Genomic DNA, 27,881 nt, shown 5'->3' with positions numbered 1-27,881 from the left:
TATTTGGGTCCATAATGGGCTGGACCAATTCTATAAGCACTTGAGGAAGCCATGTACTCTCACCCTACATATATAATGAAGTTAGCCCATTAGACTTCATTAGGTCATCAGAGCAGCTAGGGTTGAGAGACTAGTGCCCTCTACACACACAACACAACAGGACAAAAGAAAGACGATGGCAGACTCATCTTCTAGCAAAGAAGGTACGTTTACATCCTTTTTATTGTTCACATGCTATGGAATAAGACAGATTTATTTAGTAAAATTCTAACAAAAAGCAGTCTATAACCAAATATGTTATGGATTTGAAAGAAGTAGTTGCCTTTTAAACATTAAAGAAATTTCAGAACTGCCTAATGGTTTAGTTCATTCACAAGAACGAGTTCTTTATGATATATTAAAAACAAAGAATTTGAAGATTGACAATGTTCATCAAGGAATCAATTTGATTAAAAGAAGAATTTATGGAAAAAGAGTTCTTCTTGTTCTTGATGATGTGGATGACTTGGAACAATTACATGCAGTAGTTGAAGAGCAATGATTTGGTTCGGGAAGTAGAATCATTGTAACAACTAGAGATGAACATTTGCTAAGTCAATTGGGAGTAGATGATAAATATAAGGTCAATGAATTGAATCATTGGGAGTCTCTTAAACTGTTTAGTTGGCATGCCTTCGAGATGGCTAATCCAAAAGGAGATTACTTGGAGCTTTCAATTAAAGTTGTGGATTATGTGAGAGGACTTCCATTAGCTCTTGTGGTTTTGGGTTATTTTCTTAAAGAAAGAAACATTGCTGAATGGAAAAGTGAATTAGAAAAATTACGAAGAACTCCTTGTGACAAGATTCAAAAAATACTTAGAATAAGCTTTGACAATGGACATATTCCTTGATATTACATGTTTCTTTGTTGATATGGATAAAGATAAAGAATACATCATCCAAATACTTGATGCATGTGGTTTCTTTCCAGTTGTTGGTATCAATATTCTTACTTAGAGATCCCTCGTGACAATTGATCACGGAAATAAGTTGAGCATGCATGATCTTACTCAAAATATGGGAAGGAAGATTATTCGTGAAAAGTCACCCAATTTTCCAGGGAAACGTACTAGGCTGTGGTTTCATGAAGATGTCTTAAATATATTACGCAAACATACGGTAAGAAGCACATCATTTATATATATAAACAAATGCACACACACAGATATATATATACATAAGAACATAATATATATATGGGCATTTTGCCTCTTTGCCAATGATGCATCATAATTATAATTGAATGATTTTAATTCTAAATTTACTCTAAATCACGTCAACAACTGATACTTATTCATGCTTAAAAGGTATGCAAGCACGCTTCAAATAATTCTAATAATGTCTTAATCAATCTAGTGTTTTTATTTATTTATTTATTTTTTTATAACTATGATGAGGATATATAGGCCAGTTCCAACTCAAAGTTGTTTTAGCTTTATGCAAGGTGAGGATGTGCATTGCTAATCCAACTATCTATTTTGCTAGGGAACAGAAGTAATTGAAGGTCTCATCTTTAAAGTATCTAAAGATGTGCGCTTGATCAAAACATAAGCATTTACAAATATGAAGAATTTGAGACTACTCCAAATCAATAATGTACATCTCACGGGATCCTATGAACATCTCTCTACATAGCTACAATGGCTTTGTTGGCATAAGTGTCCTCTACAATTTCTTCCACAAAATTTCCATCTAGACAACCTTGTTATTCTTGACATGCAGTATAGTAATGTCAAACAAGTTTGGAAGAAGAACGAAGTATAACCAATCTTACAAAGCTTTCTCTCTCTCTCTCTCCCTCTCTATGACGTGAACATATTTTTTGAATAGTGCCCATCTACCATGTTGTGATGTTACAAATATTGGTTTTTATTTTCCTATTAATTTTTTGACCATTTGACAATAAGATCCATTCATGAGTTTTTATTGGGGAAAAATCAGATATATGGTTTATGACCGTTGGGCAATAAGAACCTTTTACAAGCTATTATTTTTTTAACCGTTGGTTTTAATGTATTCCTTTTACCGTTGGTTTTTATTATATTAAAACCATTTGTCTTCAACATATAATGAACTTTGTTGACTGTTTGTTTTTATATGTTGACCGTTTGTTTTTAAAGCATGGATTACATGATAATGAGCTTTAAAAAAAAAAAAAAAAAAAAGATTCCCCACGTCTATATAAGCAAGTGTTCAACTTTGACAAAATATCATCCAAAATATTACACTCTTTAGTGAGATTTTCATTTTCATGCTCCAGAATTTTTCTTTGTTACTCACTTTTCCATCCTAACTTTTCCATTTAAAGAGAAAAAAAATAGAGTTATTTGCTACTCACTTTTCCATCCTCTTCAATTTGAGAAATGGTTGTTTATTTGATCTTCGTTATTTGAAAGTGTGTTCTTAACGAAGGTAGACGCTATAGTCTAATCCTGGGAGGTTGCGTGTCAAGAGATCCGATCGCATCGAGTTATACACTTCAGGAGGCACGAACTCAACATTTAAGGACAACGCTCTTGCATTATTCTATAGCTTAGTGAGATTTTTTCTTGCTTTATTTTTATTTATTGTAATTTATTTATCTTATTGTTAATTGTTCGGATTAATATTATTTAGCATCAATAAGAATTTTTGCATCATCCATTTAATTTTACAACAATCTTAAAGATTGATTGATGCACAAATTCTTGCTGCTGCTAAAGTTCTTCCAGATGCTACAAAAACTGAATATTTTGATGGAAATAATTTTAATCGTTGGCAACAAAAGGTTCTTGCATTTTTAGATTTTACAAAAATTTCTAGTGCTCTAACCGAGCCTATACCGGATAAGGAATCTGAAGAGCAATCCGAAGAATTAAGAAATTGGGAGATGGCTAATAAACTATGTGTGAATACTATATTGAATTCTTTATCTAATGAATTGTTTGATGTTTATTGCAATTTTACTATTGCTAGAGATTTATGGGGTGAATTAGTTGGTAGATATGTGATTGAGGATAAGAGCACTAAGAAATTTCTTGCAAGCATTTTACATTTTCAAATGACCGATGAGAATAGTAGTACTTCTCAAATTCATGAGTTTCATAACATAGTGGCTGAATTAGCCAAAAGGGTGATGGTCTACCCGAAAGTTTTATGACCCAATGTCTTGTTGAAAAATTACCTGACTCTTGGAAGAAGTATAAATTTCATTTCAAACAAAAGAAGACTTTCATGAGTCTTCAACAAATCATAGTGCATATTAAAATAGAAGAAATGAATATGTCTTTGGAAAAAGTTAACAAAGCTAAGGAAATTATTTCCAAAGCTAATTTAGTAGAAGAGAGATCTAGTAAGCCTCCACAACACTGCAAGAAATTTGACCATAAGCCCAAAGGAAAACCTTGGAATAATAAGAAAAGATTCAACACATCTCATTCTCTAATACAAAAGAAAATGGTTAATTGTTTTGTTTGTGGCAAAGCAGGTCATTATGCAGAGGTATGTAAGCAAAGGACTACCAACAACTACAAATGATCAATATCAAAAAACAAGGCAAATGTGATAGAAGTGGAAGAGATCATTGCAGCGGTCGTATCCGAAGCTCACATGACTACAGAAGTAAAAGGATGGGTGATTGATTCCGCGTCTACTAGGCACATTTGTGGAAATAAAGAAGATTTATCCTCCTACACGCCAATAAAGGAAAACACCAAGCGGGTAATTGTTGGAGACAATAGATCTGTGCTTGTGGTAGGCAAAAGGAAAACTCTCTTAAAGCTAACTTCGGGTTTTTCCTTTCACTCTCCGATGTTCTACATGTTCCTCATTTCCGACACAATCTTGTTTTGGTATACTTGCTTGGTAAGGCAGAACTTAAGGTTTTATTTAATGGTGGCATTGTTACCTTAACTAAGCATGACGTGTTTGTTGTGCTATGAAGATCAAGATCTTTTTATATTAAATGTTGCTAAATCTATTAATGAAAATTCATCTTCTTGTGCTTGGTTGATTCTTGATGTGGGTCAAATATTGCATATTTGGACCCCTTAATTTAATTTTGTTAATCATTTAGCTGTGTTATTATCTGATGTTCTGGGTTAGTTTTATGTCTTTAGTGTTTCGTAGATTGCTATGGGAAAACTGCTGGATTTATGTGAAAGTTGCACACTTTGGAGAAGCTGCCAATGAACCTATGATTGAGCGCAAGATACTACGCTCAAGTGCACCTGTGCTCGAGCCCAACACCCCATGATCGAGCGCAGGCGCGCCTAGTCCAAAGCCCATCGCACGCGCATGCTTGCACCGCAGAGAAGAATTGATGCTCGAGTGCGCTCAAGTGCACTAAGTGTGCGATCGAGCGCACCTGTTCGATCTGGCAACGAGTTTTATTCTAATTCAACTTGTAAAACTCTAGTTTTAGGCCTATAAATAGATAATTATCAGATTAGTTTAGGGAGGCTACGAATTACGAAATTCCAGAGGAGAAAGAAGAGAGTTCTAAGGTTTCCTAGCTTTTGGATCTCAAATTTGTGATTCCCTATTTGTAAGCACTCAATTTTCATTATGAATTGGATCAATCTTGTTTTGTTGTTCAATAACATGAGAGGCTAAACCCCCAACTAAGGTTAAGGATGAAGCCTCACTTAAGATTATCACTTTGTTCCATGTATGTAGTGTTTCTCAATTTAATGATTTAATTGCCCTATTGTTTTACTTCTAATCAATTGGATTGAATGATTTTTGGATATCTTTTGTGATTCAAGGATACACTTGATGATTTGAGATAATTCAATACAATTGATTGCTTAATTTTCTATGTTAAAAATTTGATTTCCCATGTGATTTATTCTATAGATACAATTGATGTTTTAATAAATATTGGATATCTTCTTGTGATTTACAGATACAATTGATAATTTAATAAAATATTGAATTTCTTTTGTGATTTGGGTTATGAATGGATACATAGGATGTTTTGATAATTCTTTGAAGCAATAGTAAAACAAACATAAGATTTATTTGTGATACCTTTAGAAAATATTATAGATCATGGAACTATGTTGCTATGAATTTGTGAGTATGGATTCCAAAACCCTAGTGCTTCGTCATTAGATTATAATCACTTTAAATTGCTTTTGCTTTTGATTTTTCATTCAAACGATAATCTCTAAAAATTTGGAACTAGGTTAGGGTTCAATTGATTTAGACATAAATTTGTCTTCAAGAATACAATTCTCTGTGAGATCAACCTCGCACTTGCAATCTATTAACTACAATTGATTTGTATATTTGCGAGTAATATAATAGTTGGCATGGTAGACTTGGACATGTAAATCTTCGGTACACCAAGAAAATGAAAGAAACTGGAAGTATTAATTTACTAAGTGAAACCAATATGGATAAATGTGAAGTATGTGCTGAGATTAAAATCACTAAAAAACCTTGTGAATTTATTACAAGAGAAACTGAACTTCTTGGCTTAATACACAGTGATTTGGGCAATATAAAGGACACAATGACTAAAGGTGGTAAAAAAATATTATGTGATATTGTTGATGATTACTCTAGATTTACTAAACTTTATTTATTAAGATCCAAAGATGAAGCCTAGGAAATGTTCATAAAATACAAAATTGAATTGAAAATCAAAAGAATAAAAGATTGAAAGACTAAGGATTGATAGAGGCGGTGAATATGAGTCTAATCCTTTTAAGGAATTTTGTGAACAAAATGGCATAATACATTAAGTTACACCTCTTTATTCACCAGAATCTAATGGAGTAGCTGAAAGAAAGAATAGAACTTTGAAAAAAATGATGAATGCTATGCTTGTTAGTTCTGGGCTACCCACTAACATGTGGGGGGAAGCCATTCTTTCGGTTTGTCACATTCAGAATAAAGTGCCTCATAAGAAATCTGGTAAAACTCCTTACGAAATTTGGGAACGTAGTAAGCCTAGTTTGAAATACCTCAAAGTGTGGGGGTGTTTGGCAAAGGTTATGCTACCCGAGCGTAAAAAGAGGAAACTTGGTTCTAGAACTTGTGATTGTGTTTTTATTGGTTATGCTTGCAATGGTTCATGTTATAGATTTCTTGTTATTAAGAGTGATGTTTTAGATTACAATACTATTATTGAATCTGAAATGCTATTTTCTTTGAGCATGTATTTCCTTTGAAAAATAAGAAAAAATTATTGCATGAACCTTCTTTTATTTCTAATGAAATTGTTGATGATGTGCAAGAATTGAGAAGAAGCAAGCGACCTAGAATGAAAAGGAATTTCGGTAATGATTTTATTGCTTAAATTGTTGATGATGATCCAACATGTTATAATGAAGCAATCAAATCTATTGATGCACCTTTTTGGTTAGAAGCTATTAATAATGAATTAGATTCAATTATGTCTAACCATACATGGGAACTTGTTGAGTTACCTCCTGTAAGTGGGTGTTCAAGATGAAACTCAAACTGGATGGTACAATAGATAAATACAAGACACGCTTAATGGCTAAATGCTTCAAGTAAAAGCAAAATATTGATTATTTTGACACTTATTCTCTGGTTACTAGAATTGCGTTTATTAGAATATTGTTTGCTATTACTTCTATTTATAAACTTGTTGTACATCAAATGGATGTTAAGACTGCTTTTTTAAATCGTGATTTAGAAGAAGAAATTTATATGGAGCAACCCGAAGGACTTGTAATCCCCAATCAAGAACATAAAGTTTGTAAATTGGTGAAATCTTTGTACGGATTAAAACAAGCTCCTAAACAATAGCATGAAAAATTTGACAAAGGGATGTTGTCTATTGCATATTCTATTAATGGTACAGATAAATGCATTTATAGCAAGTTTAGTAATAATGAAGGTGTCATTATTCATTTATATGTTGATGATTTGCTTATTTTTGAAACCAACATTGATGTTGTGCATGAGGCTAAAAGATTTCTTTCATCTAATTTTGATATGAAAGACATGGGTGAATGATGCGAACCTCAATCGACGCACTTTGAGACCCAACAACAATATTGGAATACGGACCCAAGAAAGCTAAAATTCAGATATGGTTTTTTGGATAGAAAACCTTGACCCAACGTTTATAAGTGAAACGCGAATCAAAGATATAAAGTAACAACCCTCGACCCAATGATTATAATGGAATCACGAACCGAAGGTATAGAGTTTGAACGCCACAAGGAAAAATCCTTGATAAGTTCAAAAGTTCTTTGAAGAACCAATAGAAGAAGCAAACCTTACTTTTTATAATTTTCATTCATGATCTCAATTACAATGAGTGCATGCTATTTATAAAGCATGGCTGAAAATATGACTACCTACTTGCTATGGAAAAGAAATTAAATTGATTCCAACATGGGAAAGTAAATAAGGTAAAAAAATACTAACTAATAAAAGCCTAAAATTAAGGTTGATTTAAGTCAATCAACCAATTAATTGGCATGTAATTTGGCAAGTCAATCATCCAATTAATTGGTATGTAATTGGAAAGTCAATCAGCCATAATCAACCATTAATTCATGTTATTGCTAAGGAAATTATGCGCAATCGACTCCATCAATAGCTTTGATCAAATTTATTATGCATTCATCTCCCTTTAGGCCAAGCTTGGAATGTCCCATTTTAGAATCAGCTCAAATCTCTTGAATCAATCCATTAAGTGCTTCTTTGACCTTCTTGGATCTTGCTCTAGTAATAGGCCCAACTAGAACATGCAATGGATCCTTTAATGGTGCTTGTTGCTTCTCATCAATTTGTCTTTATATGCTAACCTAGTTCCACCTGTTTGTATTAATTATGATTGCCAGGCTGCCATAGCTCGAGCTAAGAGCAAGATATGTAATGGGAAAAGTTGACATATTCGATTAATGCACAATATTGTGAGGTAGCTTATTGAGACCAGTGTAATGTCCATGGACTTTGTGAGGTCAGAAAGGAATTTCGCAGATCCTTTGACCAAGCCACTAGCAAGAAAGCTGGTGAGTGTAACATCGAGGGGGATATGACTGATACTCAAATGATGACACTATGATCGATACCCAACCTCTGTGATTGGAGATCTCATGAATGAGGTTTAATGAGAAACAAAGTCACAAGTGATCATAGTGTGGTACTGTCATTCTATGTTATTTCACTATCTTGTTGAGAAGATTATTGATGAGTCCATCTCTATGGTGTAAGACAGGACAAAGATGCAGGGTGATTAAGGATGAGTTTAAAACTCTTAATGGTTCTATAGTCCCTACCTGTTAGGATGGGGTGTTCCCTTTACTCACTCTTGATGAATACCACCTATGTGAGTGTGGAGCTGATGTTGCTTCCTTTGAGACTTGGGTAGGTTTCTAGAGCACTCATGAAACCCAGGGGCGCATGGCTTGTATAAGGCACCAACCTGCAAAACAACCCAATTTTTTCATTTCAAATTTTTTTTATTTATTTATTATTTTTTTTATTAATTTTCTTTTGGAGAAAGTTATGTGGGTGATAAGTGATGTATGCCAAATATTGCATATTTGGACCCCTTAATTTACTTGTGTTAATCCTTTAGCTGTGTTATTATCTGATGTTCTGTGTTAGTTTTGTGTTTTTAGTATTTTGTAGGTGTTGAAGAAAAACTACTTTTTGGAAGAAAACATACTTTGAGAAGACCTAGATGATGTGGTTAAGTTTAACCAAATCCAAGAAATGGGTAAATCGGATTAAGGATAAGATTGGATAAAATTTCGAATTGGATTCAAATTCAGATTCTACACGTCTCAGTATTTTGACCATAACTTTTTGTTCACATATCCGATTGAGGTGATTCAAGTGGCGTTGGAAAGCTAACTCAAAATAATACAATTCATTGTGAAATAGGATTTTCCTAATTCGGACGTTTACTATTCCAAAATCGTCCCGTAATTAAATGGTACAAACCTGGACGAATTGTATCCGATTTCAACTTGTAAAACCCTAAGTTTTAGGTCTATAAATAGGGAATTATCAGATTAGTTGAGGGGACTACGAATTTGAAGATTGCAGAGGAGAAAGAAGAGAGTTTAAGGTTTTCCTAGCTTTTGGATCTCTATTTTGTGATTCTTATTTGTAAGTACTCGATTTTACATTATGAATTCAATCAATTTTGTTTTGTCTTTCAATAACATGAGAGGCTAAACCTTCAACTAAGGTTGAAGATGAAGCTTCACTTATGATTAGCAACTTTGTTTCATGTATGTAATATTTCCCAATTTAATGGTTCAATTGCTCAATTGTTTTACTTCTAATCAATTGGATTGAATAACTCTTGGATATCTTTTGTGATTCAAGGATACACTTGATGATTTAAGATTATTCAATACAATTGATTGCTTGGTTTTCTTTGTTAAAAATTGGATTTCCTCTGTGATTTATTCTCTAGATACAATTGATGTTTTGATAAAGATTAAATATTTTCTTGTGATTTACGGATACAGTTAATGATTTGATCGAATATTGGATTTCTTTTGTGATTTGGGTTGTGAATGGATACATGGGATCTTTTGATTAATTCTTTGAAGCAATAGTAAAACAAACTTAAGATTTATATGTGAGAACTTTGGGGAATATTATAGATCATGAAATTATGTTGTTATGAATTTGTGAGTGCGGATTCCGAAACCTTAGTGCTTCGTCATAAGATTTCAATCACTTTAAATTGCTCATGCTTTTGCTTTTTCATTCAAACAAAAAAATCTCTCAAAAATTTGGAACTAGACTAGGGTTTAATTAATTTAGATTTAAAATTGCTTTCAAGAATACAATTCCCTATGGGTTTGATCTCGCACTTGCAATCCATTAACTACAATTGATTCGTGCACTTGAGAGTTAAATAAATTTGCACAACAAGTTTTTGGCACCGTTGCTGGGGAAGTGTTTATTTTTTGAAACCAATTTATTTCTAGATCGGTTTTATTCTTCTACTAGTTATAATTAGGATTTTATTTTTCTGCAATTTGTTTTGTTTTATTTGTGTTACTAATACAAAAAAAAAAAAAAAAGATTTTCCTTTTTGTTTTTTGTTGTTGTTGTTTTGTTTGTGTTACAGCCCTGCTACAATCGATGCACACTTGTGGCCAAGACAGCAACCGCAACAGTTCAGTAGATTTTAACCAAAATCTTTTGGTCCTTTTTCGTGAGTTTTTAGTTTCTGTTTAAATTAATTTCTGCTTGCAATTGTGTTTAGTTAGTTTAATATAATTTAATTTACTTCAATTCAATTTCAGTTTTTAGTTTGTTAGTTTGTTAGTTTGTTAGTTTGTTAGTTCCTTTTTGCATGTTAGGTCGTAGATCTTTAAATCTGGAGTTAAACACTTTTGATCCCAAAATTGAAAGAACGACGAGAGAGAATCTAAGATAGCCACCAAACTCACCCACCAATTCTCAAAGTTCCGAGTCTAATTTGGAAAAGTCTGTTAAGATGGGAGAACAAAATCAACCTAGATACCTTAGGGAGCTGTTCGTACCCAACATTACCAACACACCGTCATGTATAGTGTTGCCAGCTACTCGCTTCGAGCTGAAGCCGAGTACAATAAGTCACCTTCCTGCATTTAGAGGATTAGAGAATGAGGATCCATATGTTCATGTGAGGATTTTTTTGGAAATTTGCAACATTGTTAATACGTAAAATGCCCCAGCAGAAGCGGTGCGCCTTCGGTTATTCCCTCTGTCCCTACATGATAGGGCGAAATCCTAGCTACTCAACAATAGACCTGGATCTATCACTTCTTGGGATATGTTGCAAAGCAAGTTTTACCACAAGTTCTTCCCAATTTCCAAAATCAATGCCCTCCGTCTACAGATCACCAATTTCAGACAAAAAGAAGGGGAAAGATTCACCGATAGCTGGGAGAAGTTTAAAGAGCTTACTATAAAATGCCCACCCCACGGGGTTGAGAATGAGGTGCTAGTTCAAATTTTCTACAGGGGACTAACACCAAGTGAGCGAAACTCACTTGAGACGATGAATGGTAGAGAATTCTTAAGTCTTATTGGGGATGAAGCTTATAAAACTTTCGATGGAATGGCTGAACGAGCACAACAATGGGATTTTCAAGATAGTTGGGACAGACAACAACCCGCTCCCAAGACAGGAAGCATCTATGAGGTGAGGAACGATGCTGAATTAAGGGAGGAGTTCAAGGTTCTCAGGCGTCAGTTTGACACTATGGTCTTAAACAAACCAGTGAATGCAGCAAATACTTACCATGTTGATGCATGCGGGTTATGTGATAGTCAAACGCACTTCACTCAAAACTGCCCAACTCTGTCAATAGAGTACCCAACTGAGCAAGTCAATGCCTTCAATGAGTACAAAAAAACCCACCACTGGACTGTTTTCCGAAACTTACAATCCAGGGTGGCGGAATCACCCCAATTTCTCTTGGAAGCAGAATCAGCCATTGAACCAAAGAGATACCACTTAAGCTCAGAATCAGTTCAGGTCATCTCAACAAGCTCAACCCCCTGTTTATCAGTCTACCACTCAAGTGCTTGCACCACAGTCATCACTGGAAGACATGATGAAAACATTAATAGAAAAAGTCGACCGGTCCAACTCCCAAGCTATACAAGAGCTCAAGAATTCCAACTCCCAAGCTATACAAGAGCTAAAAGGTTTCACCAATCAAGCCATACAGGAGCTGAGGAATTCCAACATGGCTAATAGCAGAGACATACAAGAACTTAAGCAGGCCATGATCAAGGTAGAAGGACAAGTTGGCCAGATAGCAAATCAGGTGGGGGAAAGAGAAAAAGGGAAGTTCCCTAGTCAACCCGTGCCTAACCCAAAAGGGCAATTTGTGATTGGAAGTTCCTCCGCCTCTATGCATGGTCAGGAGCATGTACAAGCCATCACCACTCTGAGGTCAAGCAAACAGGTGGATAATCAAGTGGTCATGCCTGAAGAGGCCACTAAGGCTGCAAAAGAGAAGGAAAACCTGGACAAGCCTGCGGAAGACACAGGACCGGACATTGCCATTCCGATTATTGAGGATCCTTCCAAAAAGTATATACCCAAAGCTCCGTATCCAGAAAGATTGAAACCGCCAAAGAAGAGCTCGAAGTTCGATGATATTTTGGAAGTGTTCAAGCAAGTGCAAATAAACATTCCATTCCTAGATGCCATCCAGCAAGTGCCTTCTTATGCCAAATTTCTGAAGGATTTGGTCACCATCAAGAGAAAGACGAACGTCCCCAAGAAAGCTTTCCTGACTGAGCAAGTCAGCTCTATCTTGCAATACAAGATGCCTGTAAAGTATAAGGACCCTGGATGTCCTACCATTGCTTGCAAGATTGGTGACAATCGAGTTGAGAAAGCTCTGTTGGATTTGGGGGCCAGTGTAAATCTACTGCCATATTCAGTATTTGTTCAGTTGGGATTGGGAGAGTTGAAATCCACTTCAATTACACTTCAGTTGGCTGACAGATCTGTGAAGGTTCCAAGGGGAATTATTGAAGACGTGCTGATCAAAGTTGATAAGTTCTACTACCCTGTGGACTTCATTGTCTTAGATACAGAGACGGAAAATGCAGAAATTCAAGTTCCAATCATATTAGGGCGTCCCTTTTTAGCTACGGCTAATGCCCTAATCAACTGTAGAACTGGAGTCATGAAGATATCATTTGGAAACATGACAGTGGAACTGAACATCTTTGATATCAGCAAGCAGCCATTTGAGTATGAGGAGGTCAGAAGCACATGCTTAATTGAGGAGATAGTAGAGAAAACTGTCAATGAACCAGATATTGAAGACCCCATGGGAGAATGCCTGATTGCACTGGGAAGTGACATGGCACTGGACACTTTATTGGAACAAGCCGACGCCTTGTTAGACTCAACTCCTAAGATAAAGATGGAGACTACAGAAATTACTTTGACATCGTCCCCTGATCCATCTTCATTAGCAGCTGAGCCTGTCAAGCGGGAGTTGAAGCCTCTACCAGACACCCTGAAGTACAAGTATCTGGATCCTATAGAATCTCTGCCTGTGATCATTGCTGCCGACTTGGATAGTGATCAGGAACATGAGCTGCTAGAAGTTTTGAGAGAGCATAAAGAAGCAATCGGGTGGTCAATAGAAGATATCAAAGGAATCAGCCCTACAGTAGTGATGCATAAGATTCATCTGGAAGAAGATGCTAAAACTTCTCGCGAGCCACAGAGACGGTTAAATCCGGCCATGCAAGAGGTAGTTCGAGCAGAGGTAATTAAACTTCTGGATGCCGGAATCATATACCCAATCTCTGACAGCAAATGGGTGAGTCCCATTCATGTGGTGCCGAAGAAGGCAGGGATTACAGTTATCAAGAACAAGGAAAATGAGTTGGTCCCCACTCACGTGCAGTCAGGATGGAGAGAGTGCATTGACTACAGGAAGTTAAATGCCGTGACAAGAAAAGACCATTTTCCTCTACCTTTCATCGATCAGATGTTGGAGAGATTGGCAGGCCATGAGTACTACTATTTCCTTGATGGGTACTTCGGCTACAACCAAATTCCACTGGACCCCGAAGATCAAGAGAAGACTACTTTCACTTGTCCGTTTGGTACGTTTGCCTATCGCCGTATGCCGTTTGGATTGTGCAATGCACCCGCCACTTTTCAGCGGTGCATGATCAGCATCTTTTCAGATATGGTTGAACGTCACCTGGAGATCTTCATGGATGACTTCTCAGTCTTTGGTTCATCATTTGGGGAATGTCTACATCATCTCACATTGGTGCTGGTACGGTGCAAGGAGAAGAATTTGGTGCTGAATTGGGAAAAATGCCATTTCATGGTGAAACTAGGAATTATTTTGGGGCATGTAATTTCCCACAAAGGTATCGAGGTTGACAGAGCTAAGGTTGATCTGATATCTAACCTTCCGCCCCCGCGGACAGTTAAGGAGATTCGGTCATTTCTGGGACATGCTGGGTTCTACAGAAGATCCATCAAGGACTTCAGCAAGATTGCAAGACCTTTATGTAATCTATTGGCAAAAGATGTTCCTTTTGACTTCAATGACAAGTGCCAGACAGCCTTTGAAATTCTGAAAAAGACCTTAACTTCTACACCAATCATTCAGCCACCTAATTGGGGGGTTCCGTTCGAGATAATGTGTGATGCCTCTGATTATGCTGTGGGAGCCGTTTTGGGTCAGCGAGTAGAGAAGATTCCGCATGTCATATACTATGCCAGCAAGACTCTCAATGATGCACAACTTAACTACTCCACTACTGAAAATGAGTTGTTAGCTGTAGTGTTTGCTCTGGATAAGTTTAGATCTTACTTGCTAGGATCTAAAGTCTTAGTCTAATCTGATCATGCTGCGTTGAAATATCTATTGTCAAAGAAAGATGCTAAATCTCGTCTCATCCGGTGGATTCTGTTGCTACAAGAGTTTGATATTGAAATTCAGGACAAGAAGGGTTCCGAGAATGTGGTAGCTGATCATCTATCCAGGCTGGTTGTGGACTTTAATGAAAATGCTGTGCCGATTGCTGAGACATTTCCTGATGAACAACTTATGTACATCTCTCAAAATCCCGCACCATGGTTCGTAGACATAGTGAACTACCTTGTCACTGCCCAGATGCCATCACATTGGACCAGGCAAGACAAATCAAAATTCTTGGCTGGGGTGAAGTACTTCTTTTGGGATGATCCTTACCTGTTCAAATACTGCCCAGATCAGATTATAAGGAGATGCATTCCTGAAAATGACCAGCAAAATATCCTATCTTTTTGCCATGATCATACATGTGGAGGCCACTTCAGTTCTAAAAAGACCGCGGCGAAAATTCTTCAAAGTTGATTCTATTGGCCCTCCATTTTTCGTGATGCCCATTCCTACTGTTCAGCTTGTGATAGATGTCAGAAATTGGGGAGCATTGGAAGAAGGAATATGATGCCGCTGAACCCGATCCTTATTGTGGAGCTATTTGATGTTTTGGGGCATTGATTTCATGGGGCCCTTCCCTAATTCTTATGGGCATCTTTTCATCCTTGTAGCGGTGGATTATGTTTCCAAGTGGGTGGAGGCCATTGCATGCAAGACTAATGACCACAGAATCGTGTAGCAATTTTTGAAAGAAAATGTGTTCGCACATTTTGGGACACCACGTGCCATCATTAGTGATGGGGGGAAGCATTTTTGCAACCGATATTTTGAGCAACTCATGAAGAAGTATGGCATTACTCATAAAGTTGCAACTCCCTACCATTCTCAGAAAAGTGGGCAAGTTGAGATATCCAACAGAGAAATCAAGAGGATATTAGAAAAGACGGTGAACCCGACAAGGAAGGACTGGTCTCTTCGACTCAATGACGCTCTGTGGGCATACCGGACTGCATTCAAGACTCCAATTGGCATGTCTCCCTACCGACTCGTGTATGGCAAGGCTTGTCACCTCCCTGTGGAATTGGAGCACTGGGCTTATTGGGCTATAAAGCAGCTAAATTTCAACCTCACCAAGGCTGGTGAGCAAAGGAAGTTACAGCTAGATGAATTAGAAGAATTGAGGAATGATGCCTACAGCTGTGCCAAGCTATACAAAGATCAGATGAAGAATATCCATGACCAAAACATTTTGAGAAGATCATTTGAAGTTGGTCAGAAAGTCCTCCTTTACAACTCACGTCTGCATCTGTTTCCAGGAAAGCTCAAATCCCGATGGACTGGACCATTCATAGTGCGTGCAGTTTCTACTCATGGAGCCATCGAAATCCAGGATCCTAAGAATGGAAGTGTTCTCAAGGTCAATGGTCAGCGGTTGAAGCCATTCTTGGAACTGGAAATTTCGGAGAGTGAGGAATTGCCGTTGGAAGATCCTACGTCGTCTACTTAATCATCAGCGGTGAAAAGTCTGGCTGAAGACTGTAAACTTAGCGCTTATGGGAGGCATTCCTTTTTCTTAGGTATTTTTAGTCATTTTTTGTGTTGTTTCGTCTATCTTCATTTTTGTTTTATTTTTGTGTTTTTCAGGACAGGTGTTATTATGAGTAAGTTTGGGGGTCGTCTCTTTGCTCACTCTGGTTCCTTATACCTCTTGGTATTGTGTTTCTGCCTACATTGAGGACAATGTGTGATTCAAGTTTGGGAGTATGGAAAAACACTTTGTCTATCTTTGTCTATTTATTTTTGTTTTTATTTGTTTAGTTTTATTTGTCTTTCTGTGTTAAAAAAAAAAAAAAAAATTGAAAAAAAAAAAAATTATGCTATGTTTTTGTCAAGTTTGAGTTAAACTGTGACTGTGGTTTGCATTTCATTAGCTTGCTTAAAGGGTTGAACACATCATTATGTCATTTGGAGTCTGAGTCCTTTGACTTATTTTTGGGTAAAAGAGATTTCACTTGTTTTGAGATAAATTTTTATGAGCACATTAGCATGTTTTCTGTGAGGTATGATGTTTGAGCTTAAGCTTGTTCTCTTTGAGATTTGTTGGATGACTTATTGATGAATAACCATTGGCTTGCAAGATATAAAAAAATAAATAAATAAATAAAAAGAGAAGGAAAAAGAAAAGAAAGATCATGTTGAGTTTTTCGCTAAGTAACCGGACCTCTTGCCTCATTAAGCATTGAGTGTTCGTGTCAAAAGGTGTGAAATTCAATATTGATTTAAGATATGGCTAGTCTGGCTTCGTAGCCTTTTTGACTTAAGTTACTAAGCCCTTAGAGATGTTTTACTTCTAGTGCCCTAAAGCCACCTGGCTTGGGAGTCATTGGCCTAACACTTGTTACATGAGTCAATTAGAAAGCTTAAGGGAGTTAGACACTACAAAGTCTGTTAAAAAAAAAAAAAAAAAAAAATTGCATATCTTGCCTTGGTTGTTTCATCTGTTAGGGATTCTTACAAATTTTATGGAACTTGTCTTGAGTTTAAGCTAAAAGCTTCATGATTGTATGCTAATTACACTTTACACATTTCAGAACATATGAAGTCTAAATTGTTCATTTATGAGTGATTTGATTCTGGATTTCCTTTTGACAGTGATGATGGTGTTTGTCTTTTTAAGTTTGCTCATGAATAAGAACCATGGTTTATGTGAAACTTCTTTCTTGCTAACAACATAGTACTACAATGTTTGTGGGTATCATTCCTGTTAAGCCCTCACGAGACTTCACTCGTCCACTAGGGATGCCTAGGGGTTTAAAAGGCTTGTTGCATATGCTAAATGCAATCGTCGCTCCCACGAAAGAGGATTTATGTTTTGTTTTGTTTTGTTTTCATTCTATTTTTCGTTTTGTTTTGCTAAGGGACTAGCAAAAGTTAAGTTTGGGGGTGTTTGATGTGTGCCAAATATTGCATATTTTGACCCCTTAATTTACTTGTGTTAATCCTTTAGCTGTGTTATTATCTGATGTTCTGTGTTAGTTTTGTGTTTTTAGTATTTTGTAGGTGTTGAAGAAAAACTACTTTTTGGAAGAAAACATACTTTGAGAAGACCTAGATGATGTGGTTAAGTTTAACCAAATCCAAAAAATGGGTAAATCGGATTAAGGATAAGATTGGATAAAATTTCGAATTGGATTCAAATTCAGATTCTACACGTCTCAGTATTTTGACCATAACTTTTCGTTCACATATCCGATTGAGGTGATTCAAGTGGCATTGGAAAGCTAACTCAAAATAATACAATTCATTGTGAAATAGGATTTTCCTAATTCGGACGTTTACTATTCCAAAATCGTCCCGTAATTAAATGGTACAAACCTGGACGAATTGTATCCGATTTCAACTTGTAAAACCCTAAGTTTTAGGTCTATAAATAGGGAATTATCAGATTAGTTGAGGGGGCTACGAATTTGAATATTGCAGAGGAGAAAAAAGAGAGTTTAAGGTTTTCCTAACTTTTGAATCTCTACTTTGTGATTCTTATTTGTAAGTACTCGATTTTACATTATGAATTCAATCAATTTTGTTTTGTCTTTCAATAACATGAGAGGCTAAACCTTCAACTAAGGTTGAAGATGAAGCCTCACTTATGATTAGCAACTTTGTTTCATGTATGTAATATTTCCCAATTTAATGGTTTAATTGCTCTATTGTTTTACTTCTAATCAATTGGATTGAATAACTCTTAGATATCTTTTGCGATTCAAGGATACACTTGATGATTTAAGATTATTCAATACAATTGATTGCTTGGTTTTCTTTGTTAAAAATTGGATTTCCTCTGTGATTTATTCTCTGGATACAATTGATGTTTTGATAAAGATTGGATATTTTCTTGTGATTTACGAATACAGTTAATGATTTGATCGAATATTGGATTTCTTTTGTGATTTGGGTTATGAATGGATACATGGGATCTTTTGATTAATTCTTTGAACCAATAGTAAAACAAACTTAAGATTTATATGTGAGAACTTTGGGGAATATTATAGATCATGAAATTATGTTGTTATAAATTTGTGAGTGCGGATTCCGAAACCTTAGTACTTCGTCATAAGATTTCAATCACTTTAAATTGCTCATGCTTTTGCTTTTTCATTCAAAACAAAAAATCTCTCAAAAATTTGGAACTAGACTAGGGTTTAATTAATTTAGATTTAAAATTGCTTTCAAGAATACAATTCCCTATGGGTTTGATCTCGCACTTGCAATCCATTAACTACAATTGATTCGTGCACTTGCGAGTTAAATAAATTTACACAACAGGCCCCCTTCCCAGAACGTCTCAAGGCACCTTCCCACTTTGGGAAACAAGGAGAGAAAATACAAGGAATGATGGAGATGTTCAAACAGGTAAAAATCAATCTTCCCCTTCTTGATGCCATTGCACAAGTGCCTGCCTATGCTAAGTTCCTTAAAGACTTGTGTACTCAAAAGAGGAAGACCAAAAATAACATCCCCAAGAAAGTCCTTTTGACTGAGCAAGTGAGTTCCCCAATCAAGCACAACACTTCTCCGAAATTCAAGGACCCCGGGGCGCCTACAATTTCTTGCATCATCGGAAAAAGAGAGATTGATAAGGCATTCTTAAATCTGGGAGCTGGAGTGAATTTACTTCCCTATTCAGTTTATCAGCAGCTGGGCCTAGGGGAGCTGAAGTCCACCACAGTGATTCTGCAACTAGCTGATCGGTCGATTAAGAAGCCTATAGGGATTGTAGAAGATGTGATCATCTAGGTGGATAAATTTTTCTTCCTAGTAGACTTTATCGTGCTGGATACCGAACCTGTGCCCAATCCTGGGAAGCTGGTTCCTATCATCCTTGGGCGTCCATTCTTAGCCACAGCAAATGCATGCATCAACTGTCGAACTGGAGTCATGGAGATCTCATTTGGCAATATGAAGGTTCGGTTGAATATCTTTACTGCATTTCAGCATGCTCCTAACCAGAATGAGTGTTTCTTTTTGGACAGCATTGAAGAATATATAGAAGACTCACTACCCAGTCTCCTGACAAAGGATCTGGTGGAAGCTTGCCTGAATTATTTCGACTTTGAAGAATTCAACACCGACCAGTGCATTCAAGAGGTCCATGAATTGCTAGAAACAGCCGCTAGTGCAGATTTCCATCCATGGAGAGTAGTAAAGGAGCCCCTACCTGTGACATCAAGCACTCCTCCTGTTCCATCCCTACTGTCTCCACCGAAGCTTGAGTTGAAGCCCCTGCCAGAAAAGCTCAAATATGCATTTCCGGGGTCTAACAACACCCTGCCGGTCATCATTGCTTCCGACTTACAAAAAGACCAAGAAGATAGTCTGCTCGCAGTGTTAAAGGAGTATAAAGAGGCTATTGGTTGGACCGTGGCAGATTTGAAAGGCATTGACCCCTCTATCTGTATGCACCGGATCCATTTCGAAGAAGATGCTCGACCCTCCCATGAGGCACAACGCCGGTTGAATCCGAACATGAAGGAGGTAGTAATGAAAGAGGTAGTCAAGTTACTTGATGCAGGCATCATCTACCCCATCTCAGATAGCAAATGGGTGAGCCCCACTCAAGTGGTTCCAAAGAAATCAGGCATCACCGTTGTTGAGAATTCTGCTGGCGAATTGGTTCCACAACGCACAACCACGGGATGGCGTGTCTGTATTGACTACCGGAAGCTCAATTCTCATACCCGGAAGGATCACTTTCCGCTCCCATTCATTGATCAAATTTTGGAGCGTCTTGCTGGCCAGAGCTACTATTGCTTCTTACATGGCTATTCTGGGTATAATCAGGTTGCAGTTGATCCCCAAGACCAAGAGAAGATGACGTTCACTTGTCCATTCGGCACCTTTGCTTACTGACGCATGCCCTTAGGCTTATGCAATGCACCTGCCACATTCTAGAGATGTATGTTGTCTATCTTCTTCGACATGGTGAAAATTTTTTTGGAGGTATTTATGGATGACTTTTCTGTTTTTGGATCTTCTTTTGTTAAATGTCTCCATAATCTGTCACTTGTGCTTCAAAGTTGCAAAGAAACTAACCTGATTTTGAGCTGGGAGAAGAGCCACTTCATAGTCCAGGAAGGTATAGTTTTGGGCCATATAGTGTCCAAACGAGGTATTGCGGTGGACCGGGCCAAAGTTGAGCTCATTGAAAATTTACCACCACCCACTTCAGTGAAGCAGATCCGCTCTTTCCTAAGGCACGCCGACTTCTATTGTCGTTTCATCAAAGATTTCAGTAAAATCTCAAGGCCCTTATGTAACTTGCTTGCTAAGGACGCCCCTTTTCACTTTGATGAAGCATGTCACCAGGCATTCCAGCAGCTCCGGTCCCTATTATCCTCTGCTCCCATCATGCAGCCGCCTGACTGGTCATTGCCCTTTGAGATCATGTGTGATGCATCTGACTATGCTGTGGGTGCAGTTTTGGGACAACGGGTAGGCAAGCTTCCCATGTCATTTATTATGCTAGCAAGACGTTGATAGATGCTCAAGTCAATTACACAACCACTGAGAAAGAATTGCTAGCTGTGGTATTTGCTCTGGATAAATTTCGATCATATCTTCTGGGATCAAAGGTTATAATTTTCTCTGATCATGCTGCTCTGCGACATCTACTGGCCAAGAAGGAAACAAAGCCTCGGTTGATCCGATGGATACTACTTCTGCAAGAATTTGACATCGAGATTCGGGACAAGAAGGGCACTGAAAATGTTGTTGCTGACCATTTGCCCCGGATTTTATTTGAGACACCCCAGCCGGTTCCTGTTCACGACCCTTTCCCAGATGAGCAACTCTTGGAAATTACTCAGAGAAATCCGCCGTGGTATGCCGATATTGTCAATTATCTAGCAACAGGTCGGATTCCTTCTCATTGGTCTAAGCAAGATAAGGACCGCTTCTTCAAGCAAGGTCGATTCTATTATTGCGAAGATCCAAAGTTGTTCAAGTATTGTGCTGATCAGATCATCCGACGTTGTGTCCCTGAGAGTGAATTTGCCAGCATTCTTACTTTTGTCATTCCCTAGCTTGTGGAGGACACTTCAGTGCCAAGAAGACAGCAGCCAAGGTTCTACAATGCGGATTCACCTGGCCTTCCTTGTTTAAAGATGCCTATGACTTCTGACGAGCCTGTGAGAGATGTCAACACCTAGGAGCTATGTCTCGGAGGGACATGATGCCATTGAACCCCATCCTTATTGTCGAGATTTTTGATGTCTGGGGTATCGACTTCATGGGACCCTTCCCACCATCTTACGGGTATGAGTACATTTTGGTAGGCGTGGATTATGTTTCTAAGTGGGTAGAAGCCATTGCCACAAAGACCAATGATCACAAGGTTGTAGTGAAATTCCTCCAAGCCCATATTTTCAGCAGATTTGGTACTCCTCGGGCTATCATCAGTGATGGAGGTAGACACTTTTGCAACCGGTTTTTCAAGGCCTTGCTTCTCAAGTATTCTGTCACACATAAGGTAGCCACTCCTTACCATCCTCAAACAAGTGGCCAAGTAAGGTGGTTCTCCATCCCCTCCGTTTTGGAGTGCCCACCAAGTGTTCGACGAATTGCCACAACCAAGCAGCATCATGCTTCTAGCCACTGCTTCCACCTCCCGGTCTTCCCCTGCTCGGGATACCACCCCAGAGGCCCCATCCCAGCAGTTACCTCGCCGGGGGAGGCAACGAAAGCTCATCTTGGAGACCTCCTTTGCCGTCGACACAGTTTTTCATAGCCTCCCAGCCACCAAGTGGGCGGTCAAGGAATGTCGACGACGCGGCCTCACTGCACTATTCTAGCCAGTCAGCCCCATTGCTTACTAAGGGCTGGTTCGGGACTTTTATGCCCACCTTATCTTCGATTGTACTTGGCCAGGCATCCTCTCTTCTTCAGTGGTGGGCTTTGACATTGAGTTGACCACCGACGACATTGCTACTGCTTTGCAATGTTCCCATGAGTGCCCGTCGGATATCTTGACTCGGGATGGTTCCCCTCGGTACTCCGACCTGCCGGCCGATCTCACCCTGCAGTTTATTGTGGATGACATGTGCCGCGGCCGCTACACCGATGACCTCCGCAACTCCACAAGCAAGGTCCTGCAACCTTCCCGCCCGTGGTTCGTGGACTTCATCTTGCAGCGAAATGTGTGCCCCTTCGAACACAAGACACAGCGGAGCGGCCCCTTTCTTGCGGCACTCTACGCCTTTCAGAGAGGCTATTGGATTTCCATCCCACAGCTGATTTGGGACCAGATGCACAAGTTTTGGGATGGGGCAATTGTGCGGTGCTCGCAGGGTTCGGCGTCATGGGGACTTCCATTCCCGTTTCTCCTCACCCAAATCTTTCAGAGCCGAGGCATAAGGGGTACCCCCGCTGATGGACCTATTTCCACACATCCTCAGTTTGGCCTGATCCAGTGGAATCAGAGTTATTCCCACATGCCGAGACGATGTCGGGTGCCTGCAGCAGCTGAGGTCGTTAGGGACGCTGATGGGCCTGTCCACAATGAGCCACCTCCAGTTGAGCCGGTCGAAAACACGGGAGCAGCGGCGACCGTTACTATGACCATATCCCAATATGAGTCCCTCCATAAAGAATTGCAAGACCTCCGCTCTGAGCTTGCAAACCAGAGAGCGGAGGACAGGCGCCAGGCAGGTGAACGATTTGAAGCCCAGCAAGAATTGCTGGGCGCCATTGTAGCCCGGTTGCCACCTGCTCCAGGGGCATCTTCTTCTGCGCCACAGTGACAGGTTTGGTATTTCTTTTTCCCCTTGCACTGTTTTACTGTTATTTTCCACACACTGAGGACATTGTGCATTTTAAGTTGGGGGGTGTAGGCATATACATGATAGTTCTGAGCATGCAATTGATTTTCCTATTGTGGTTTGAAATTCATTGATGGGCTTAATATGACGAACACATGATCACTTGATTAAGAAATTAAAACTGGGTTACTCTCATTGGCAACATGAAATATTACTTGTTTCAATTTAATTTTCACAAGCACAATTGCATATAGTCTGTGGGGTATAAAATCTGGAATCAAGAATGTTTGGTTTTAATATTCGGAATGTAGTTGATCAACTTATTGGGAAAACAACTTTGGCATAAAGTATAAAAAAATAAAAAATAAAAAAATAAAATGATCATTTTAAACTTTCCACCAAGTAACCGGACATCTTGCCTCATTAAGCAATGAGTGTTCGCGTCAAAAAGTGAGAAGTTTGGATTCGTTGACAAAAAAGAAAGAAAGTAGCTTAGCTTTGTAGCCTTTTTGACCCGAGTTAGTAAGTCCTTAGGGGTGTCTTTACACCTAATGTCCTAAAACCATCTGGTTTGGGAGTCATTGGTCTAACACTTGATAAATGGGTCAATCAGAAAGCTTAAGGGAGCTAAGTGAGTAAAAAAAATAAAAAAAAATTGTTGCCTTGGTTGTTTTGTCCGATGGGGAGTCCAATGAATTTTGAGTATTGATCCATGCATGATTGAGATTAGTTTTGAAATCCCCTGACTATGTGTTGAGTTCACATACACTAATTGAATTTTGTAATATCTCATAATTGCCATGATTGGAGCTAAGTTGTGATTGCCTGAAATTGTGAAGATAGTGTTTGTTTTATTAAGCCTGTTAATGACTGAAAACCATGATGGTCATGAGATCGCATTCTTAGGAATTACATGGTTAGAAAATGTTTGTGGGTATCATTCCTGGAAAACCCTCACGGGACTTCACTCGTCCTCTAGGGAACTCCTAGGGGTTTAAAAGGCTTGTTGCATGTGCTAAATGCAACCGTATATCCCATGAAAGCTGGATTTATCTTTTTGTTTTTCAATTTATTTTCTGTTTTATATTGCTAAGGGACTAGCAATATGTAAGTTGGGGGGTGTGATAAGCGCCGAATGTTGCACATTCAAGCCCCTTAATTTACATATGTTAATTCCTTAGCATTGTTATTTGTTTGATTTTGCTTTGTTTTTGAGTTTCAGGTTTCATTTGACAAACCTTTGGAAATTGGGCTTAAAAAGGCAAAAAGCTGACCATTCTGGAACTAGGATCGAGCGCAGCACTCCTGGGATCGAGCGCACATGCGCTCGAGCGTCTGCGACCAAGGATCGAGTGCATACTTGCGCTCGCGCGCACACCAGCTAGTGCGCTCGAGCGCACCAAATCTTGGATCAAGCGCACACGAGCGTACAGTGCACGGCAAGAATTCCTCTCCAGCATGGACTTGGATTTCAGTCTCCCAATTGGACTGGGAGACTGCTCTCCGGTTTTCTCAGGGTTTTTAGGGTTTTTAGGGTTCTCATAATCCCTATAAATAGGGCTCTAAACATTGTAAACAGACATACTGCTTCTAGAGCAAAAATTCAGTAAAATAGTCTGTGGAGCTTAAGAGATCATGAGCAGCTAAACCCAATTGTGGGGTATTGATGTAGCCCTTTCTAAGCACAATGGTTTGATTGTATTTAATTTTTAGTCTTTCAATTTATGCATGTGATTGTATAACTCTGAGGATTGCTACATTTGATTTTTGTTCTTCATATTAAATGCAATTGTTCTTTAAATTCCAATTCAATATTAGTAAAATTCTTATCTTGTCTTAGAAATTATTTTACTATTATTGAACTCAAATCATTCTTATTTTCTGTGATTATAAGAATGATGGTTATACAATGGTTCTTAATTAGCATGCAATCAATAGGGTTAGATAGGCCATGCCTAGGGAAGACGGATCGTACTACACCCTAGTTTAGTGTAATTTAGGTAGACGGTCCATGCCAACCGAAGATGGGTTATGCTATTCCGTTGATTGTATGAAATTATTTTTATTTGTTTTATTGTTGAATTATAACATGCATAAAATGAAGTGCTAAAATTAAATATGGTTAACCATTGATGTGCGGATTGTGGTGAAGTCAATACCCTACTCTCTCTCTCACACATTTACTTCTTTTATTTCCTATTATTCTATGCACTTCAAATTCACACAAACAAATCATTCTCTTTTAATTAAGTTGATTTTAATCTTTTAAATTCTGATAATTAAACCTCTGCAGTCCTTGAGGTTCGACACCCTCAATATAGCCCTATCCTACGGGATTCGTTCTATTGCGAGTGGTAATTTTTATAATTGATATTTTTTGTCACAAAAATACCACATCACATACACATCTCTCCCTGATCACATCATTTGGATAGTCACTATCCTTCTTCTTATGTGTTGAGATGTAAGACTGGGCTCGAGTAGGAGTGCCCAAAGATATAGTCTGCATATATAAATAAAAAAAAAAAAAATTAAAAAGTTGGTAAATGGTAAATGAGACACATACTTCTTCATGTGTCACCCTAGCAAAGCTCTTCGACCCAGTGCAGTGAGCCGTGTTATTCAATGCTCGCAATCCCTTCATATACACAACATATCCCTACACAATTAACATTCTTAATATGTCAACCCTAACACAATTAGAATTAATGAAGCTACACAAAATAGTAATACAACTCGTGACCTACCTGATTCTTTGGGTCACACCATTTATCCAACAACACGTCCAAGTCGAATGGGTCGTAGTTGATATAGATATATATATATTAACATTAAGGCATATATTTTATGCATTAGGGGCGTTTAGCATAATGAAATACACATGCTATAATATAACATATAGTTTAATCATACCATCAAGGCGTCCCATATATCCTCCTTCGTACGTTGCGGTACCTTCGTCCAGTCGTCCCATAATCTAACATAATTTCCACTCCTTATAAATTTCAAACCGCCAAATCCTAAGAGTTGCCACGCATTATTGTACTCGCACATAACCCTTTGCCCGTTGGAGATTTCTCACGTCTTGTTCGAGGCTTTAATGGTCAACACTTGAATATGGGTACTTCCATCTCGATTGATGCCTAACACATTAATAATTACCGATGTTAATTATTTTGAATTCAATACTAACAACAAAACATATATACATATTCAATATTGGTATTTCTAACATATATACTTACTTATCGTCTGAACCTAGTTATTGCCCAACACTTGTGGAGCAGGGTCCTCAGACTACGAGTCATGCGTGACACCTATCTTACCATCCATGTTCTTCGGTTCCTGTGTCTCACTGTCGTCCACAACTGCGCTGCTGTGGGGGAAGAGCCACTCTAGATGGCCATGAGAACACAACCCTAACTCGTTCATCGTCAGCAGTGGAGTAGGCGTATGATACGAAGCATCTGTGTTGTACGGAGATGGCTGATATTGAAACCCTGACCTGGTCATTTGATACCCTTGTATCGACTTGGTACAAGGGTCTGGACTTCCACATGATCTGAAAGTACTGGTCTATACCCTGGTTGCTGCCTCATATGTATAGCAACGTCGACCTGTGGCTCACTGTCATCATGGTCGCACGATATCAACCCATGCACCGGCGATGACTGCACTGCAAGTCTAAACCTCCGTGCTCTAGTCTTCCCCTTACTACTTATATCAACCTGCGAAATACATCACGCACTCAATTTATTATATATACAATAGATGGAATATGCACCACCATATATAAATGACTCACATATTTAAAAATGAGATATATACCATTTACCCAATACACAAATTAATTAATTGTGTTGACGTAATAATTAGTGAACAATTACCAATCAAATGTAAACAAAAATAACAGAAAACCAGTCAATTAATATGAACTACAAATATAATTTTATTTTTTTGAATCACATATGCTTGGATTGGATCTAAGTCTGGTCGAACGTATTCGACGTCATCTTACGGATCCACTTCATTATTATTGGTCAATAGGAGCGGCTCACACTCGTGGTAGTTGACACATTCATTGTGAGGACCTTCATCCTGACCACCGTCGTATACATTTTTAGATTTAGTCCTTACAGCACAAGCCCAATCTGGGTCCCTTTCATCTTCGACGTAAAATACTTGGTCAACTTATGACGTTAGCATATACAGCTCATCAGTAAGTTGCTCTCTTCAGTGGACAAGGTTTTTGAAGTTGACAAGCATTATACCATACTCGTCTACCTTGTACCCGTTGTCCCTCGTGTTGTCCACGCAATCACACTTGAACATAACGTACTTGGTCCTGTCGAAGTACTCCACCTCAATTACTTCCGTTAACTTCATGTAGTAAATTTCGCCATCAATAGTCGGCACGCACACGCCGTTGTTCTGAGTCGTCTTTTCGACATCAAATGGAAGAGTGCGAAACAGCTTCCCTTTAAACACATATCTGTTATATCTGATAGCTGCCTCCCTCAGCCCTCTATAATGCATTACCAGTTTGTCACCCATTTCCTTCCTGTGTCGATCGTCCAATCGATCGACCTACAAGTATATTACGTACAATGGAAAATGTGAAGTTAGTTTGGTTAGTTGTTATGAACCAGAAGTAAATATAATCAGACTGTAATAGTTAAACATCA

At 38.3% G+C, this 27,881-nt stretch overlaps 1 non-coding gene and 1 pseudogene across 1 annotated transcript; one reads left to right on the top strand and one right to left on the bottom strand.

The window, feature by feature from the left end:
* Nucleotides 1-10,845: 10,845 nt before the first annotated feature.
* LOC132168304 (small nucleolar RNA R71) lies at nucleotides 10,846-10,952 on the bottom strand. The gene has a single exon (XR_009438820.1). It is a non-coding gene; the product is annotated as a small nucleolar RNA R71 (small nucleolar RNA).
* Nucleotides 10,953-11,022: 70 nt separating this feature from the next.
* The window catches only part of LOC132167239 (uncharacterized), a 101,008-nt pseudogene continuing 84,149 nt past the window's right edge, over nucleotides 11,023-27,881 (top strand).

Source organism: Corylus avellana, chromosome ca1, assembly GCF_901000735.1.
Source record: "Corylus avellana chromosome ca1, CavTom2PMs-1.0".
NCBI classification, from domain to species: Eukaryota; Viridiplantae; Streptophyta; class Magnoliopsida; order Fagales; family Betulaceae; genus Corylus; species Corylus avellana.
The sequence above is the reverse complement of the archived record's forward strand: the minus strand, read 5'-3'. Positions and strand labels throughout refer to the sequence as shown.